The sequence below is a fragment of the Trachemys scripta genome, chromosome 13 (assembly GCF_013100865.1).
Source record: "Trachemys scripta elegans isolate TJP31775 chromosome 13, CAS_Tse_1.0, whole genome shotgun sequence".
Lineage (NCBI taxonomy): Eukaryota > Metazoa > Chordata > Testudines > Emydidae > Trachemys > Trachemys scripta.
The window spans coordinates 12,590,804-12,609,204 of NC_048310.1; the positions used below are offsets into that span (position 1 = coordinate 12,590,804).

An 18,401-nucleotide genomic window follows, 5' to 3' on the forward strand; every position below is an offset into this window, starting at 1 on the left:
AGTATCCAGATTCATAAATCTGGCTTGTCAGCATGGAAATCACTGAGTAGAACAGAGTGTGTGTGTGTGTGTGGGTGTGTGTAAAGTAATGATCGCTAGTCCTGGGGGATACAGCAAAACCCACATCTGGCTTTTGCTATTTACTGTTGTCAGGGCTAGAGCTTGAAATGCATTCATTTTGCATTTTATTACAGATTATAATTAAACACAGAAGTGAACAAGTATCTCTCACAACAGCATGCAGAACACACTGTGGCCATTTCTACTGAGAGGCAGTCGGAAAGCCAATGGAATGAATATTGCTGTGTACTCAGCTATATTTGTTAAAACATGCTGGGTGACCTCCTGGCTCCATTGAAGTCAATGGCAAACTCAAATTGACTTCTGTCAGGGCAGGATTTCACCCACTATTTTTTTTCAATCAAGCTGCATGCATTATTTTGGGGAGGAAATTGCACTGTCTTGTACATTGCAAATATTAGCACATAACATAGATTGAAGATGCTCAGCATACATGTTGGGGCATAAAAAACAGAAATCTGCTCTTTGGTTTGCATTGTTAACCCACTGATAAGTGTGTTACTGGTCTGCCTGTTTGCCTGATCTGCTGAAGATAGGAGTCTGTTATATGCCTGTCTAAAGGGGCTTGGTTATTTAGCTCTAGCTGTAGCAATTTGTGCTTTTCCCTGGTTCAATCTCTGGTGTGTTAGCGAAAATGATGGCCATTACATTTACTTACTTCATGTCAGTGGGGCTGACATATACATAATATATATACACACCCCATGCAGGATTGGGCTCTTTGACATGAAATATCCCTCATTATCAAGCACATTTTTGCACTCATGTATCTAAACTATTTCAGGCTTTTAAATGACCAATTTGGATTTAATACTATTTAAAGCCAGAGTGCTGTATTGCTAAGGCTATTGTTAAGCTAGAGCCTTTTGCTTCTAGTTCAACCGTTCAAATCCATCCAGAGTCACAAATGACTGGACGCTGTTACCACCTGGCAACAGTAGCCTATGTGTAATGAATATGGTGGTCTTGGTCTAGTTTCTGGTGGGCAGGTGTCCATTTCATAAAAATCCATTGCCATTATTATCATGTATTATTGTAGCACTTGGGAGCCTAAGTCATGGACCAGGACCCAATTGTGCTAGGCACTGAACAAACACAGGACACCAAGATATCACAATTGGCATTCTCTATAGAAAAGACAAAGACTGAATAGACACAGAGACTCAGAGCCACTTGCCCTTTCAAGCTGGCTCCTCCAGCTTGGGTTGAGGCCCAGTGGAGTGGCAGTGTGTGGTAGCTTGCATTGCCATTGACTGTGCTGTATCTGTTCTGTAAATAGAGGACTCCAATATCCAGGCGTGTCAGTTGAGTACTATTACCATGAAAAGATAAACAGAATAAAAAAAATTCAAAAGCAGTTTAACCCAACTTAGAAGAAGCAGGTCATTCAGTAGCCTGTTCTCTGACTGTTGTATTGGTGATATTTTGTCCACAGGTTTATCTTAGCCATGCAGACTTACAATTTGTAAGGAGGAGGTTTGCAGGCCTATATACATGAAGACACAAGTTCCTGGCTGTTTTAAAACCTCAGGACTGACTGACCGACCAAATGAAGAAAAGAGACTGAACATTAAATATAAACTGCCTCTAACTTGTCCATCTCCCCTAAATCTCCTCTAGGAGAGTAATTGTCTCTGTCACCTCTAGAGTGATATTTTCTCTTACCCTCTGTGGTGAAACCACAGTGAGCTGGCTGACCACATTAACTGCTGCAGATCATTCTGTTTGCTGGCGATTGAGAACATCCAAGGTATCTTTTTTTTTTTTTTTTTTTCTTTTCATGCTTACCACACAACTGAAAAAGCACAAGGTTGAGGTATTTTCTGAGCACTGCATTATGCCTTGCCCGGCATAGTGCAGGGTTGGGGGTGGGGAGATGGGAAAAGGAGCTGTTGGACACAATCTGATCCTCATGTTCCTCAACAGCTCAAAAAATCTAGGACTGGCAAAAACCTAGGTTTGGAGGGGGGCAGGGCCGTAAACCATTTCCCCACTCTGTGCCAGTCAGCTGAATAGCCGCCTCTGAGGTATAATTTTGTCTCCCTCTGCAAAGTGCTTTAATAGGAGGACAAATGTTTTATAAAAGTGCAATATTTATTATTTCTCTAAAGTGAACTGGCTGCATTTAACTTAAAACAACAAGACTAGAGAACAGGGGGAAAATACCCAAAGATAAAATAAACCAAAAAAATATGCAGCCCAGAATAAACACAAACATTCCCTGATGTGGTACGGTCACTGCTTGTGCCTCGCTTCTCCACAGGTGGCTCATGCACATCCAGTAACTTTGTTTATATTTTGTGTATTAGCAGATGGCTCTTTGATATAGAAGAAAAAGTGTTCCCACATCAGATTTAGTCGTTGTCGTCTCTTTTTTTGAGCTACTAAACAAACCAAGGGAGGAAATGTGTAGCCACAATCACTATCAGTGAAGGGCTGGGGGAAACAAAGAAAAAAATCTTTGAGTTAACGTAGGGTCAGATTGACGGTAAGTAGAGGGGAGCAGTATATTTAAATGTAAGGGATCCATAGACTCTAACTGGATAGGATGTAGTTTCATTATTAATATTTCTGAACTAATGTCCAAGAGACTAGGGTACAACACACGCCTCTGTCACAGACTTCCTGTACGAGCTTGGGCAAGTCACTCAGTCTCTCTGTGTGTCAGTGCCCGCTCTCTGAAATGCTGAGAATAGTATTTCCTTCCTCCACCCATTGTCTGTCTTGTCTATTAAGACGGTAAGTTCTTTAGGGAGGTGACTATCTCTTGCTATGTGTTTGTACAGTGCCTAGCTGGTCAAATGGACCCTGACTTTGATTAGAGCCCCTTGGGGCTAATGTAATACAAATAAACCTGTCCTGAGTGAATAATTTGCAACAAATAATTTATTGGAATAAATTAACCTCTTGTATTCTGTTTGGCAAATGCTCCATCTGTGAGCACACCTGCTTTCCTTTTATTTGTCATTTGAAAGTATTGATGAAGTTTTGACGATTGTGGTTTTTTTTTTTAATCTGTGTTGTTCTCTGCAAATATTTGAGATTCAAATATTCAATTTGAGTTGTTTTAGTTGTGGTAGGTCAGATAAATCACATTCTATTGGGAGTGTTTGTTGATTGGATTAGTGCACAACACTTCTGGCATGAATACTTGTACGGAAAAATCTAAAATTCAGTTTCTGTGAATTCTTGCACATGCAGCTATGAAACTCACTTTGTGTGAACTTTCATGCCAGCAAAACTTGATCTTGTGAATGTTCTCTGAAAGGGAGGGGTGAAGCAAATTAATGCATATAAAATTAAAACAGCAAATATTTGTGGAAAAATTTGGAAACTTTTCCCCCAGCTCTATTTGCTGCTGCTTTTTTTCTGTGCAGTCAGGGCCGGCTCCAGGGATTTGGCTGCCCCAAGCAGCCAGCCACCCACCCACCCACACACAAAAAGCCGCAATCAATCTGCGGCAGCAATTCGGCGGAAGATCCTTCGCTCCTAGCGGGAGTGAGGGACTGTCCGCCGAATTGCCGCCGAATAGCTGGACCTGCCGCCCCTGTCCGGAGTGGCGCCCCAAGCACCAGCTTGCCAAGCTGGTGCCTGGAGCCAGCCCTGTGTGCAGTAAGCAGAGCTCCACTGAGATGGTTGTAGACTGGGCAGAACCTAAGAACAAGTCAAATGGCTGAGCCAGCTAGATTTGTTCTAGAAAGTCATCATGGAGAATATGTGATAGTCTGTTTTTAATTGTTCATTTTAAAAAAGGCTCAAATTGCAACATATTTAGTTAAATGTCTCTACTTCCATTTGATACAATTAATGTTTTTGTGCTTTTTCAAAGGAATTGGTTTAGCAAATTGCTTTTACAAAGGGAGAAATGAGAGGAGAGAGAAATGCGACTCAGAACAGCTTGTCACAGGCTGACCTACTTTTTTTGACCAATCTCTCTGCAGCCTGAGCTGCTCTTGTGTTGACAGTATATGTCTGAGCTAAAGCAAAATTAGCAGAATCAGTGGCCTTAGAGATTGACTTCCAAGTAGACAAAGGACCTGATGGTTTTTATGGGACTCATGGGCATGCAAGGACTGCAGGATTGGGGCTAGAGGAAGTTTATTTTTGTAAATTCTTCTCTTGACCCTTTTCCCCTATAAAACCTAGAATAGAGTATGCTCATAGCATTGGACATTGTTTGACTAGACGACCAGATTTTCATATGGTATGGCCATACAGTGGCCCTAATGCTGGTATCACTTGTTCAGAGAGGATCACCCCAGTTATATTCTAGTGGCATATAGCTGAAGTAGTGGCTCATAAAAAAAAAAATCACACCCTTTCTGCTGCCGGCATAACAAGGAAAAAGGAGTGTGCCCATAAGAACGAGGATATGACTGGGATGTCCCTCTACCATGCCAGTCTTTGGCTTTATTTTCAGTTCCTTGGGGCTGTTTGCAGATGGCATAAGCGAGAGCAGCCCTAGGGTTCCTCTAACCAAGAGCACAGAGACCACCCTGGCACATAGCTGGAACAAGGTCAGGGGAATGCATAGATCCTAACTTTACAGTTTTACATACCCATGAACTTCCATAGACAGACACACCCACATCCTCACCTGTGCTCTTTGCAAATCAGCCACACCCCAGGATCTCGCTCATAACCTTTCTTTCTCCTTCCTGACATTAATCCTTGAAATGGCCTAATTTGCGGAAGTGATGCACACCTACAGCTTCTACTGCCCATAATGGAGCTGCAGGTGCTAGCCCCTCAGAAATTCAAGTCACAGATCCTTCAGGCCACTGTTTATCCCCATGTCAGTTTTATTATTTCAACCAAAAATTTTCTAGAAACTGATCCACACTTTAGAAAGCAAATACTGTTCCTTTGCCCTCAAAAGCCTCTTGTCATTTAGTGGAAATTAATAGCCTTTTAGTCTTAGAAACATATTGCCAGGGCTGGCTCCTGGCACCAGTGCAGAAAGCAGGTGCTTGGGGTGGCAATTCCGGCTCTTCAGCGGCAATTTGGCGGTGGGTCCCTCAGTATCTCGGAGGGAAGGACCTGCCGCCAAATTGCCGCCGAGGAATGAAGTGGTGTGGTGGAGCTGTCGCCGAAGTGCCGCCAATCGTGGCTTTTCTCCCCTCCCCCCTCCCCCCCGCTTAGGGCGGCAAAAACCCTGGAGCTGGCCCTACATATTGCAGCAAACTCTGATACCATGGCTTTTCACTAACGCATTCTTTTCACAAACCAGTTTAATTTAGAGTGACATATTGTGGCTCACCCTGTTCTTTCTCATGGTTGGATGTGTGAAACCAGTTGGTAGTAAAAGGAACAGTCTTCTAAAATGTTGCTTTCTAAAGTACTGTATTTGCATTTGAAAGCATATGTTGCAACTGATGTTTCCTTTCTATGAGTCTTTGCTTTGGGTCCTCTCTGATGCTTATGAAAGGATATAGTAATCTCGGTTAGTAGTAAACGCTGGGATTTATTTATTTATTTGGGTCTTAAGCACATAAAAGTGATCTGAGTCCCTCAGCCTCTGGTGAAAACAAAACAAAAATGAGAAGTCAAATCATAACTTAAATAAGACTAAACAAGATCTGGTGAAATCTATTTACTGTTAGTGTCTATAACAGCCTTTCTTGTTTCCCTTGTTGCTGGAAACTTCACATGAAATCCAGTCTCTACAGGAATTTTCAAATTCACTCTCTCTGTAGCAGCATGAGCAAAACCTTCTGTTTTTTTCATGAGAACTCCAGCGTGGGTGTAAGGTTGACATATGGCATTGCACAGAATATTAGTTTTCTAGGGGAAAGATGTACTTTGTGTATTAGGACTTTTATTATCCATCACTACAACTTTCTTATCTATCTGAATTTTCCATCTATATGATCATGAAGGCTCTGATTTGGCAAGAAGATCTGTGGATGACTTCATTGCAGCTCTGCATGGGTCCATTCTGAGGTCAGGATTAAGGTAATAAGCCATACATTATGTCACCTTTGGGGAGGGGGGTGTGATTAGCATACCTGAGAAGTGAAGTAATGTATCGATCACATATTTCCAATAGCACCTTACACCGAGTTGTGCTTCACGAGCAGATTTCACTGTTGGTGGAGAAATGGTGGTGGTATATTTTTAAAGACTTATGTTTTAGTTTTTAGATTTTTTTTAATAAAACAGACATGAACACCTAGTTTGGTAATGGACCACAGGTGTTTGATTAGGTAATTACACTGCATTCTTCCCTTGCAGCCACAGAGAACCTCGTGGGGGTGTTGTGAGGAAAGTGGGTGTAGGGATGACCGATGTCCAAAGGAAGCAGGGGATGAGATCAGAGACAGTAGATCAACTAAGTTTTACAGTTCAAAGAGAATCATGGGACATTATTTAGCTTTTGGTTCATTCCACTTATCATTTTTTTTCAGGTGCAGCATTGTTTAATCTTTCTCATTACTTTTCACCCATTTACTTTTAAGCTTCTGATTAAATAAGCTAGTCAGGGAGTGACTGTCAACTGGGACAGGCAGTTAGGAAGTCCTGGATTCTAGTGCTGGTTTTCACTTGGACTCATTGTGTAGTCTGGGCAAGTCACTTAACGTCCCTGCCTAAATTCCCCATTCTGTACTACAGGAATAATAACATATCCATCTCATTAGCTAGTGTGAGGACTGATCAGTTGATGTTTTCAAAGCTTTTTATAAATATTAAGTGATAATAAATAATAATAAATAAAAATTATTATTACTAGTGTTATTAATTGAACTATTATTATGATCATGCTTGTTAAGCAAATGGGGGCTGAAACAGTTAGTTATCCCCATTGTATTGTAAGCTTGTAATACAAATAGTCTATCCTGTGATTGAAAAATCAAATGGATGCAGTACAAGTATGATGCATCTGTAAATGAACCAACAGCCCAATTCTGACCCCATTTTTACAGAAGTTTGATTTGAGTTTGATACTTTTAAATCTGGGGAGAGCAGAATCAGGCACCTAGTGTTTTCATTATGACTATGGAATTTTTAAAAATTATTATTTTTCAGTAGGAGTATCACTTCCAGCATTAGTAGAAAAAATTGACCTTTCTAGCTGTTTACATGAGTAGACTTTCTCTTAGGAAGTTAATTTTAAAATCTTGCATCAAGGCAAAACAGAATGGAGTTAGGCCTCTTTTTTTGAGTCTTCAAATGAGTACAGCTCCCATCACACTAGATCAGATCAACTACTGCATAATGACTCTGTCTGCAAAACCAATATAAGACTGCTGAACTTTTTCCTGGTCATAGATCTTTTAATAGAAGAGCCTGTTCTATTAGGAACCAGATGTAATGCTGACTTCCCAAATCCTGTAATCTGACCAGTGAATTAATGGACCTTATATTACCGTTAACAGGCTGCCAGTGTAAATAGCCAATTCATATTTTGACCAAAATGTTGTGTAACTAATAGAGGGGGTTCTAAAGGAAAATGATGCTATTGGCTCCTGGCAGCTTTTTCTTGATATAAGAAAACAGCAGCATTGTTCCTCCTCTGTAGTCCCATATCTGAGAACCACACAGCACATTCTGAATTGCACATTGTGCTAGGCACTGCACAAACACATAGTGAGAGAAAGACCCTACCCATAACAGTCTTAGTAGACAAGGGTGGGAGAGGAGCTCCTCTAGAATGGGGGGCTATAAATGACTGGCTGTACCAGTCAGAGGAGCTTTGAAACCCCCCTCTTTCAGCTCCTTTAAATCCTCTCTTAAATCCTTTACCAATGCATTTTATCAGATCACTGCGTCCCTTCCCTGTGGATCCGCCCCATACTTACATAACAAGTTGCAACATCCGTAGCCTAGCCCCTAAGCTAAGCCCCTGGCCCACTGTGGGGAAGGTTCAAAACCCTCCACCTCGCCTTGGCCAATCCAATGGTCAAGAAAAACATTCCTTCCCAGCCCTTGAGAAGGAAACAACTAGCATAAGTTCACAGCAGATCATGAAAAAACCTGGGATTTAACTACTTCAATAGGTGTGAGGGTGGGTGCTGCACCATCTGGCCCAGGAAAGGAGGGCTTTTCCAGCATCTAAATAGTTTCCCCTCTCTTCTGGTCACCTGTGGGGGGATGGGTCAGCATCCCCATGCTGACAAAGCATCCCCATGCTGCCACCGTGAGTCATTCTCTGGTTATCTAGCCCTTCAAGGGGCCACACACCTTTTCCTACACACCAGACAACAGCCCCCACAATGTGTGGTGAGGTCATTCTCTTATGGCACCTTACTGATGCAAATTTGACTTTGTTGAGGAATGAAGCTCTTCTCTGATGGAAGAGAGGGGTGTGTAGGCGTGTGTGAAGTGCTCTTATTTTGCCTGTATTCAAATTCTAATTCCATATTCTGGTAACAGCTCACACTGACAACCAAAAATAGCAGGGCCTGAAAATATACTCACAAGAATGATTGTCATACGAATAAGAATAGTTTCTATTTAACCCATTCTCTCATCAGTTCAGCTCACTGCAATCTTCTGATCCTCCTCTGGTGCTTTACCATAGCCCTTGCACAAGACTCTAGTCATGAAAAGTAACAGCCTAATAGTAATAAAATAACTCTTATGCTGACAGTATGCAACTAATGTGGATTAAATAAAGTACATTTACCTAGTGTAGCAAAGCAAATGTATTGCTTCAATAATAGTAATGTACAAGCTCTCTTTAATGTGGCATGACTTCGACTTTTGGTTACTCTGTTTTTCTGGCTGAATTCCAGGTCCAAACTTCTGTGTTGATTTACTCCCTCTGCAGCTCCATTGATTTCACTGGGGTTGCACAGAATGTAAATCTGACCCAAATTGCCCCTGCAGATTCAACTGTATAGAGTAAAGAACTGCTCTGACTTGCACACCTGTTGCAGTGACCTTTCTGTGTGATTGCAGAACATAGAATTACCAGGCATAGAATGCCCTTGCCATGGCTTCTCCAACCTCTGACATGACCCCTTCCTTCTCCAGGCTGCCCTACCGAGACCACCTCCTGTATCTGGAATATTCGTAGAAAGGGAAGTTTATGACTGTCCTTCTTTGTGCTGACCTAGCTGGTACAAAAGAGCCACCGTGCAACTATAAATCTGACCTGCATATTTTTGTATAACACTGGACATGTCACCTAATAGGAGAGATCCTCCAGATATGACATTGCCTTGGCAGCTATCCATGTCATCAATCCAGACTGATGCAGTGATGACATCAGACATATCCCTCTGGAGGCCAGGCATAATGTCATTCAAAGGTGTGGGCTGGGTAGGTAAGAATTCTCAGGCCACCAGCAAACGCCCCAGTAGTTGAGCAGACAAGCGGAAGCTCAACATCAGTGTGTGAGAGAATGAGTGTAAACTTGTATTTTAATCTGGGAACAATAAGGAGTTATATCAAGCCTAGTGCAGTTCCCATGTCTATTTCAAGTACAGGGGGCCTCGGCAGCATAAATAATGGAAGTAGGATAATACCCATGTGCATTTTTTATGCAAAACATCCCATGGCTTAAAGCTACTGAACATACAAATGCTTCATATTGCCTTTGTGGTGTGAATCCAAACCGCATCTACTGGCAGTTATAAATATGCCTTCTCCCTCAAATTGAGGAATATGAAGGGGATGCAACTGGATAGGAACTGTTCCACTGAAACTAGTTTTCTCACTCGGTGCATAATGAAATCAGAATGCAAAAGGAATGTGTGGAGGAGTACAGCTGGCAGGAATACATAAGCTTGAATTATTCTGTGTATATTTGCTAATAAAGCACCTTTTTTTAAATGCAGGTGATTTGTGTGGACATTTCTGTTTGAATATTAGTTTCAGGCACTTTCTACTACATGAGCAAATACAAGTTGCCAGAGTGTCACATTCATGACAGTTACATAGTTGGTTGGTGGGTGGGGCTTTTACCCTACCTTCCTTTATTACAGTTATTTCAGAGCATTTGGTATTTACAACCACTTTGCGGAGTGCTGGAAAGTAAGAAATCAGATCTTAAAAACAAACAAACAAGCCACTGTTCATGCTAATACAAATAGGAAAAAAAAACAACAAAAAACAGAGAAGGGAGGACAGTATTATATGCATTACCCAGACTTGTTTACATCCTGATTTTGCAAAAGGTACAGCTTGACCCCAGCATAACCTTGAAATCTACACAGTTAGAGGAAATACTATGTAAATTAGTACAGTCAAAACAAAACAGGCAGGCAGAAGTTTCAGAGTGCACAAAAAACTGGAAATAGAAGCTTGCGAAGTGCTTCTTCATGACAGGGTTTGCATCAGCACAAAATGCAGTTCATCCATGAAGTGCAAAGGGCTGGCAAAAAGGGGAGTAATTAATTCTGCAAGACCATGCCCATTTTAGATGCTCTGATAGTAGCAAACTTCCTCATCCAAACCTCCACCCACCTGCCTATTCAAAATATTAAACCTGTAGGACCATTCCTAACCTGATGGTTAGGGCTTCTGACATTCTTCCTTTTATTTAGATATTCGTGGGGTGAGGTGCTATTCAGCAAGAATAAGGGTACCAGCATCTGACTCTACGGGTGAAATACACCCCAGTATAAAGAGCCAGCACAAGAGCTGAGCACCCCTGAAGTCACACGTATGCCTTATTTTAGGGGGGCACAGGTCTTCACCCTGAGAATTAAATTTTCTCAGCACAGTATTTTCTCAGCACTTGCGTGTTTTATACATTTCACGACGCTTGAGCACCTGATGTTTCTAGCTTGTTTCTCTTGTTACTTTTCTTTACACCATCACTATATCTGCTCATGGATAAAAAGAAATTTTTATATAACACATTTAAATAAAAATATTTTTTTAAAATAAAAGCACTAGTTATCAGGGAGGCCACAAGACTCTTGCGTCAGGGGCAAGCTAAGTCCAGAAAAATTATTTGACCATTGAAGTGATACATGATTTTATGAGAACATTTAAGAGAGAAAGTGTCAAAAGTGGAATGATCTCCAGCCAAAAGTCAAGGACAGTGCAGGCAGTTAAGGGACAGGGGTAGGCAATCTGAGCCTTCATAAGGATCCTTTTGATACTGCAAGAAACGTCGGTAGTAACTCTTATCAGCAATGTGGCAGTTTTCTTTCTGGGTTGAACATGAAAATACAGCTGAGTTGATTGTCATTAGCATCAATGGAGGAAGCTTACAGAAAGGAGGACTGATGTTATAAATCTATTTAGAAAAGAAATACAGGTCACATTTAATATTAAGGATACATTTATAAATAGTTCTTATAAATGGTTAATAAATGATTAGAAGGTGCCTTAAGCATTTTATAGGCATGAGTAGTCTGAGTTGCAGATAGTTATAAGCACATCAGTAGAGTGTGTAATTAATGGATATAAACCACAGTTCATAGGGGCAATCTGTTGATTTTTTTGTTGTTGGACTCTATAATGATTAGCTGCTTATTAAAACATCTATTACTTATTTATTTAACACATTATATACATGCCCTCTGTATAAAGTATCCAAAATGGGAATGTTTGGCCTGGTTCTGATGTTATATTCACTAGTTTTAATACCATTGGCTTCAGCAGAGTGACCACTCCCAATTTATACTGGTGTAAGTGAGATCAGAATAGACCTGCTATTTGTTTTCTCCCTTAATGCAATCAGAAGGAAAAAAAGTAGGATGGCCGAGAAGCTATGAATGCTAAATATGAAAAAGGAGAAGAGTGGTTTCAGCAGGTTCTTCTTGGTCATCTAATGCTTTTCCTCTCTGCCCAACGTGCTGTGCAAGGGCAATAGGCAATATCTGTTTGATGGCAGGTCCCATCTATTATGTGCACAGTAAAAACTGGTTTTCCTTTCAGTTATAGTAAGGATAATCAAGAGCAGCTTGACTGAAATCAATGGAATGATAAAGGTGTTCAGCTGGAGGAAGAGCAGAAGCAAGGAAAGTAAAGCCTCCCTAGTTCATGTGAAAAGTCTTCTGACTCCCATAGAAAGTTTGTCCTGGAGAAACCATGAAATCAGCTAGTTGCCCAGTTTAGGAGCAGGGTAATTTCAGAACCCTCACATGAGAGCAGATTCTGTTTCAAAGTTTAAAAAAAATCAGGGCAAGGTTAATCCTTCTATTCTCATGTTGGTTGCTTGGAATTTTTTCTTGAAATGCTGATCTACATGGTAAAGATCTACCAAAGAGGGGGTCCAGGTTACAGGGAGCAGGAGGACAGTTTAAAGCCATCTTTGCCCTTGGTCCTCCTTTTCATCCAGGATAGACTAGCTCAGAAATATAGGGTCTCTCTATATCTTGGTCAGTTCTTACTTCATCTGTGACACTGATGTCTAAACAAGGAGATATATGTAGCCTGATCATGCTGGCTTGCAATCTATAAGCCACAGGTAGAGGACTCGACACTTTATTTCTCTTGCTGTATTGTATCTGACCTGTAACTTTTTGTGTTATTCTGTCACCTTTTAGATACACTACATTAACTTTGAGAAAGAAAAAGCAAGATTAAAAAAACCTGATGCAATCACATCTTATGTAATATGCAAGCATACAAGTGTTTTTTCAAAATAATTCATTAAGGGTCAGAATCTGATACACTTACTCATGCTGAGTAGCACCTTACTCCAGGAGTAGTCCCATTGATTTTGATAGGACCACTATAGCACTAGATACTATTCAACATGAGTAAGGGGGGGCAGAATTTAGTTGGTAATGTGTCTTTACTATAATATATTGCTCTCTGGCAACATTAAATCTAAAGTGAACTCTAATTGCAAAGGAAAACTTCACTCGCCAGCATTCTGGGAACCACAAAGTTCTGGTGAGTTTAAAAATTTAGGTTTTGGGTTCACTCGGCCTTCAGATGTTGGCCCTGAGAGAAAATCTGTCTTTTTGCTTGAAAATAAATTTATGAAATTACACTAGAAGTGCAGATTCTGATTATTTAATTTGCTTGGTGGTTAAAACAAACTATTTCCATCCACTGAGCAGTTCAGCAGATTTGCCTTATATGTTGCATAAACACATTTGTCTGGCTTCTTTTATGATTTGGTATTAAAGGGAATCAGTTGTCAAACCCCCTCTCTACTGTGTCTTTTTAATAAGGAATTATATCATGAGAATGATCAGAAACTGAACTCTAATAAAATACTGGTACATTACTAAGCAGAATGTAGTCCATTGTTCAAGATGACAAGTAAGTCATGGAGTTAAAAAATAATGAAATGACACCACACAGGAGTAATTTTTTTTTGCGGGGGTGTAGATTTTAGCTTCTTATTACTGTGAGCAATGAGAAGCACTTGTTGCTTTCTCGGTATTTTTAGAGAATTTCAAGATAATTTAGTTTGATAATGTCAATGTGGAACTGACACTGGTAACTCATTTTCTTATATAATGAAAGATGTGGTCGTCTCAAATAGTGGATCAATATTTTCCGAGTTTTTTTTCCAGATATCTTATGATAAACTAGACTTTCATTATTGCTGAATCTATATTTATATTAATCTTTTTCATCACACATCTGTACATAAGGCTTTCATTATTGTTTTTGATTTCAGTGTACTGAAGTGTCTGCACAATTAGATCTCAATTTTAATTTATTGTGAGACTTCAAGCTGGTTCTATAAATACAGCTTTCATGACTCCAAGCACCACTTATTTGTGACAGTTTCTATATGATTTTCATTGTTTGTGTTCACTGCTAAATTATCTGAAAACATAGTACTATGGCTAACGGCTAAATTGGGGCTCTCATAAAAATGCATAATACTTAAACAGTATTACTGACTCTTGATTTAATAAGACAGCATGAGCCAGATGAATATAATTTGAAAAATGAAAATAGAAGAAGAAAATAATTTGCTGTCCAACTAGCCATGAAAACATTGTTTTGTCAATTGCAGTAACTGTCATCCCATATGTGTTTGAACTTGCATACAGACACAGAGCAATGTTGGACAGGCTGCTGTTGGACAAATAAACAAGGGATGAACAGTATACACATTGATATACATTTTGTTAATATTGTTTATTTGTACTATAATGGTACTTATAGGTGGATTATAGGTTACAACCAAAACCAGGGTCCCACTGTGCTAAGTGCTATACATACATACAGCAAGAGATGATCCCTGCCCCAAACAGCTTACACTCTAAATAAACAAGACAGACAAAAGTTCATTAGCCCCATTTTACAGATGGGGGACTGAGGCAAAGAGAGATTAAGTGCACACAGGGAGACTTTGGAAAAGCCAGGAACTGAAACCAGATTTCCTGAATCCCAATCCACAAATTTTAGATGCAAGACCATCCTTTCCCACTAACAAATGGGTGAAACAAGACGGGCATAATTCTTGACTGCGTTTTGAGTGTAACTGGAGATTTAAAATGTGTGGGAAATCTAATTAGTAGTGACTGTGATGTACAAAGTAAGTCAGTACTTCTTTAAGTAAGGTGAAAGTGAACCCCAAAGGGGAAAAAATAAGAGAAGATGTTTTATTTTGGTAGAGGATAATTTTAAGATCGTGTAGGAAGTATATAACTGATTTGCCTAAGTGATGAAGGGAAAAGAAAATGTTGATTTGACTTTAATTTATGAGGGGAGGAGGGAAACAGCAATGGGCGGAGTAAATAAAATAACTTTTTTCACTCAGTTGGGACTAAGTATTGGATCAAGCATGGCACGGAAGATCATACCAGATTTCTGTTAGGTCTCTGCAATATTTAAGCACCAACAATGGTGAATAGACAATGGTGCAGTGTGAGAGTCCTCTCTGGATTTCCTTGTTTGGGAGGGAATTTGATCTAAATGGGAAGAAAGAAAGGAGGCAACTCCTGTAGATCATACAGAGAAGGTCATAGCTAGAGCATAGCTGAGAACCAGCACTCAATTAATTTCATTGGTGAAGGGCCTGATTAAGGGAAAATGGGGTTAGTTAATTAGATCAGTATGAACTGGGGAGAGTTAAGGAGATAGTTATCCCATTAGCTAGCAGGGCCAGTATAAAAGTAGATCTCTTCCCTCTCTTCTCTCTTTCAAATGGGGTTTGTATGTCATTGGAAACAGAATTGCTGCACAGTATTGTTAAGGATGGTGTTTGAGATAAAAAACTGTATGTTGGTGTTTACAAACTGGAGGTTTTGTAGTCATTTGTACAAGAAGATAGAGGCGGGGAGCCACACCCTGTCACAACTGAGTACCAGTGGAGATGGAACAGGAGTGAACATTTGCAAGTCTATTCAAATATGTCCTGTAAGTGCCTATGCAGATGCAAAGAAAATGAGAAGTATGGTACACAAGTCGGCCCCAATTCAGCAAAACACTGAAGCGCGAGCTTCCGTCTATTCCTACTCGGCAAAGAACTTAAGTATGTGCTTACCTTTAAGCATGTGCTTCATTTTTATGAAATGCAATGGGTGCTTTGTTGAATAGTGATGGTTTTCTGGATCGGGGCCATGTAGAACAGAAACAGCATTGTGAACATTGTGGAAATAGGGGCGGTGTCCTATTCTAGGGCAATACACAAGAGTGCGGAAGTGGACAGAGAAGTGTAATACTATGGTCGTCTCATATCTATCATTAGTACTCTGTCAGCAAGAAACTCAGTCAAGGAAAGAGACCTGTAAGAGCCATAAACAAGATATTCTGAAACAAATAAGTTCTTCATAGAGTATTAGACCAACCTCACATCTCCCCCAGCATAAGACAGATTTTTCTTGTACAGGATGGCTACCTGTGCTTCACCCATGAAAACTTGTGCTCCAATACGTCTGTTAGTCTATAAGGTGCCACAGGACTCTGTCGCTTTTTACAGATCTAGACTAACACGGCTACCCCTCTGATACTGTGCACATGCTGTTATTCACAATGATTTTCATTATACAGTCAAAATTTGACCCGATTTTCTTTCTTCCTTGTTTTATTTCATTTAACCCTTGTGGTTTGTATCATCCTGTAGAGACTCTCTCCACTACCTTACTCAATCATCTCTACTTGAATCTCATAGCCTTTTATATTAGAGACCACAAGGATGAGTTGTGGCCCACTGATAACCAGCTGCGATGAACTGCATAAACCATTCCATGCTTTCAATCTTTGCATTATATTTTTCTTGTTCATGTGAAACAATAATACACTTTTACTTATACTTCCTATGCATCAGTGCTCAGATCATGTTCATTTTAAGCCGTGGTCATATCCTTAACATGAATTGCTACTGAGTCTATAAAAATGTCACAATAAAACGGAGTATCTTCAAGCCTGCCCTTGTACAAAATGCCAAAATAAAACTCCTCTCCTACAAATTCTTGCTCCTTGTTAAATATAAATAATCTGACTCATGTTCTTTGGTTTGAATAAAGGGTGTAGCACTCTATAAGCATTTTGGACTGAACATTTCAGTCACATGTAGTTCAATTAGCGTAAAGCCTGGAGAGTAAAGTACAATCTTTGTTGTTTGCGTTGCTTGTTATGGAGTGGGCCGATGGAAAGCAGAAGGTATAAATAATGTCAGGTTGGTTAAAAAGTAAGGATGATATATTCTACTCAGAAGATTTACTTTGTAAGTAAAGGAGGTCCTAAATTGTTTCTGTAAACCAAAGCAGGACAGATATTTTTTAAAAAAAATCTATAGTTTGATGACGAATAGCTAGAGCTGGTCAAAATGAAAACCTATTTGGGAGGAACTTTGTGCAAAATTTCAGAATTGTTTCCATTTTGTATTGTTTTTTAAATGAACCCACTTTTGTTTTTGTTTTTAAAAAAACAAACCCTCAAAAATTATTCCTGATTTTTTCTTTTTTTAAAAAAGGTTCCCAACATTGGGCTGTAGTCCACGAAAGCTTATGCTCTAATAAATGTGTTAGTCTCTAAGGTGCCACAAGTACTCCTGTTCTTCTTTTTGCGGATACAGACTAACACGGCTGCTACTCTGAAACTAACATTCTCAAAAACCTCAAAAATGTTAGAGCTGGTTAACAAAATTTTCATTTTAGTCACCATTTCAATAACAGTTTTCAGACTGTCAATTTTTTGTGTTTGTAAAGGACAGGAGAACCTCAGAGTTTCAAACTGACTGGTCAATCACACACCTCATTTGGAACCAGAAGTATGCAATCAGGCAGCAGCAGAGGCAAAGAGAGTACAGTACCGTGTTAAGTATAAACTACTAAAAATGTAGGGAAAGTTTTTTAAAAAAATTGACAAGGTAAGGAAACTGTTTCTGTGCTTGTTTCATTTAAATTAAGATGGTTAAAAGCAGCATTTTTCTTCCTGCATGGTAAAGATTCAAAGTTGCATTAAGTCAATGGTCAGTTGTAAACTTTTGAAAGAACAAACATAACATTTTGTTCAGAGTTAGGAACATTTCAGAGCTATGAACAACCTCCATTCGCAAGGTGTTCGAAACTTTGAGGTTCTACTGTATTGATTTTTTTGTTTGTTTTTGTTTTGCAAAAAATGAAGTTTACCATTTTTCACACACATTTGTTTTACAAATGGCTATTTCTATGGGGAAAAAACGTTCATTTGAAAGATTTTGATCAGCACTATTAGCTTACTTAATTTAGGGAAAAATCAACACGTTTAATTTTTACACTGTCTATGATGTAGTAAAATTAGAATAGCTTTAATTTAGGAGTGCTGGTAGTGCCCTCTCATACTTAGGTTGCCTAACACTTTCCATTCTAGAAGTTTCTTGTGAATTTTTTGAGAGACGCATTAATGCCTCTGTTGCTTGCAGTAGCCTTTAGATAATTGTCTGTCATAGCTGTCCCCCTGCTGCATTCCTTTCCCCCTCTCCTTTCTGTTTGTCCTGTGTGGCCGCCCTTCACGGCCATTGTGCTAACTAAAGTCACAGCCCTATTCCTAGGAATGGCTTGTACAGACTAACTAGAGCCATTGCTCTGCCTAGGGAGGGGGCTTCTTGCTTCTTTGTTTGGTTCCTTTGTTCAGACCCGGGCTCGGTGTGGGGGGCGCTGCCCAGAAATGCAAGACCTGAAGTGGCCAACTAATTAAGCATATGAGTCATACCTGTGGCTCAGAACATGGCCAGGCATGCCTATGCTTACCTGCAGCCTTTCCCTGCCTTCTCTCCTCCCCTGTATCAAGAGGAGCCAATCAAAAGTACTGGTGGGAAACTGCCTGAGTTTGCCTTTAAAGCCGGACATTTTCTGATCAGACCTCGGAGAAGGTCCTTGCTTTGCCACCTGGTCTGATCAGCTAGGGGTCTTTGGGGGGCCCTCTCCCCGCTCTCGTTTGTTTTTGAGCGTACCCCCATTTTTAAACTCCCCTCCCACGAACAACAAATTTGTGTCTGGAGATCTTCTGATTATTGTAAGCGA

General features: G+C 40.0%; 1 long non-coding RNA gene across 1 annotated transcript in view; it reads left to right on the plus strand.

Annotated features, from left to right (window-relative positions):
* Positions 1 to 18,401, plus strand: part of LOC117886722 — a 183,544-nt gene that overhangs the window by 107,117 nt on the left and 58,026 nt on the right. The window lies entirely within an intron of this gene.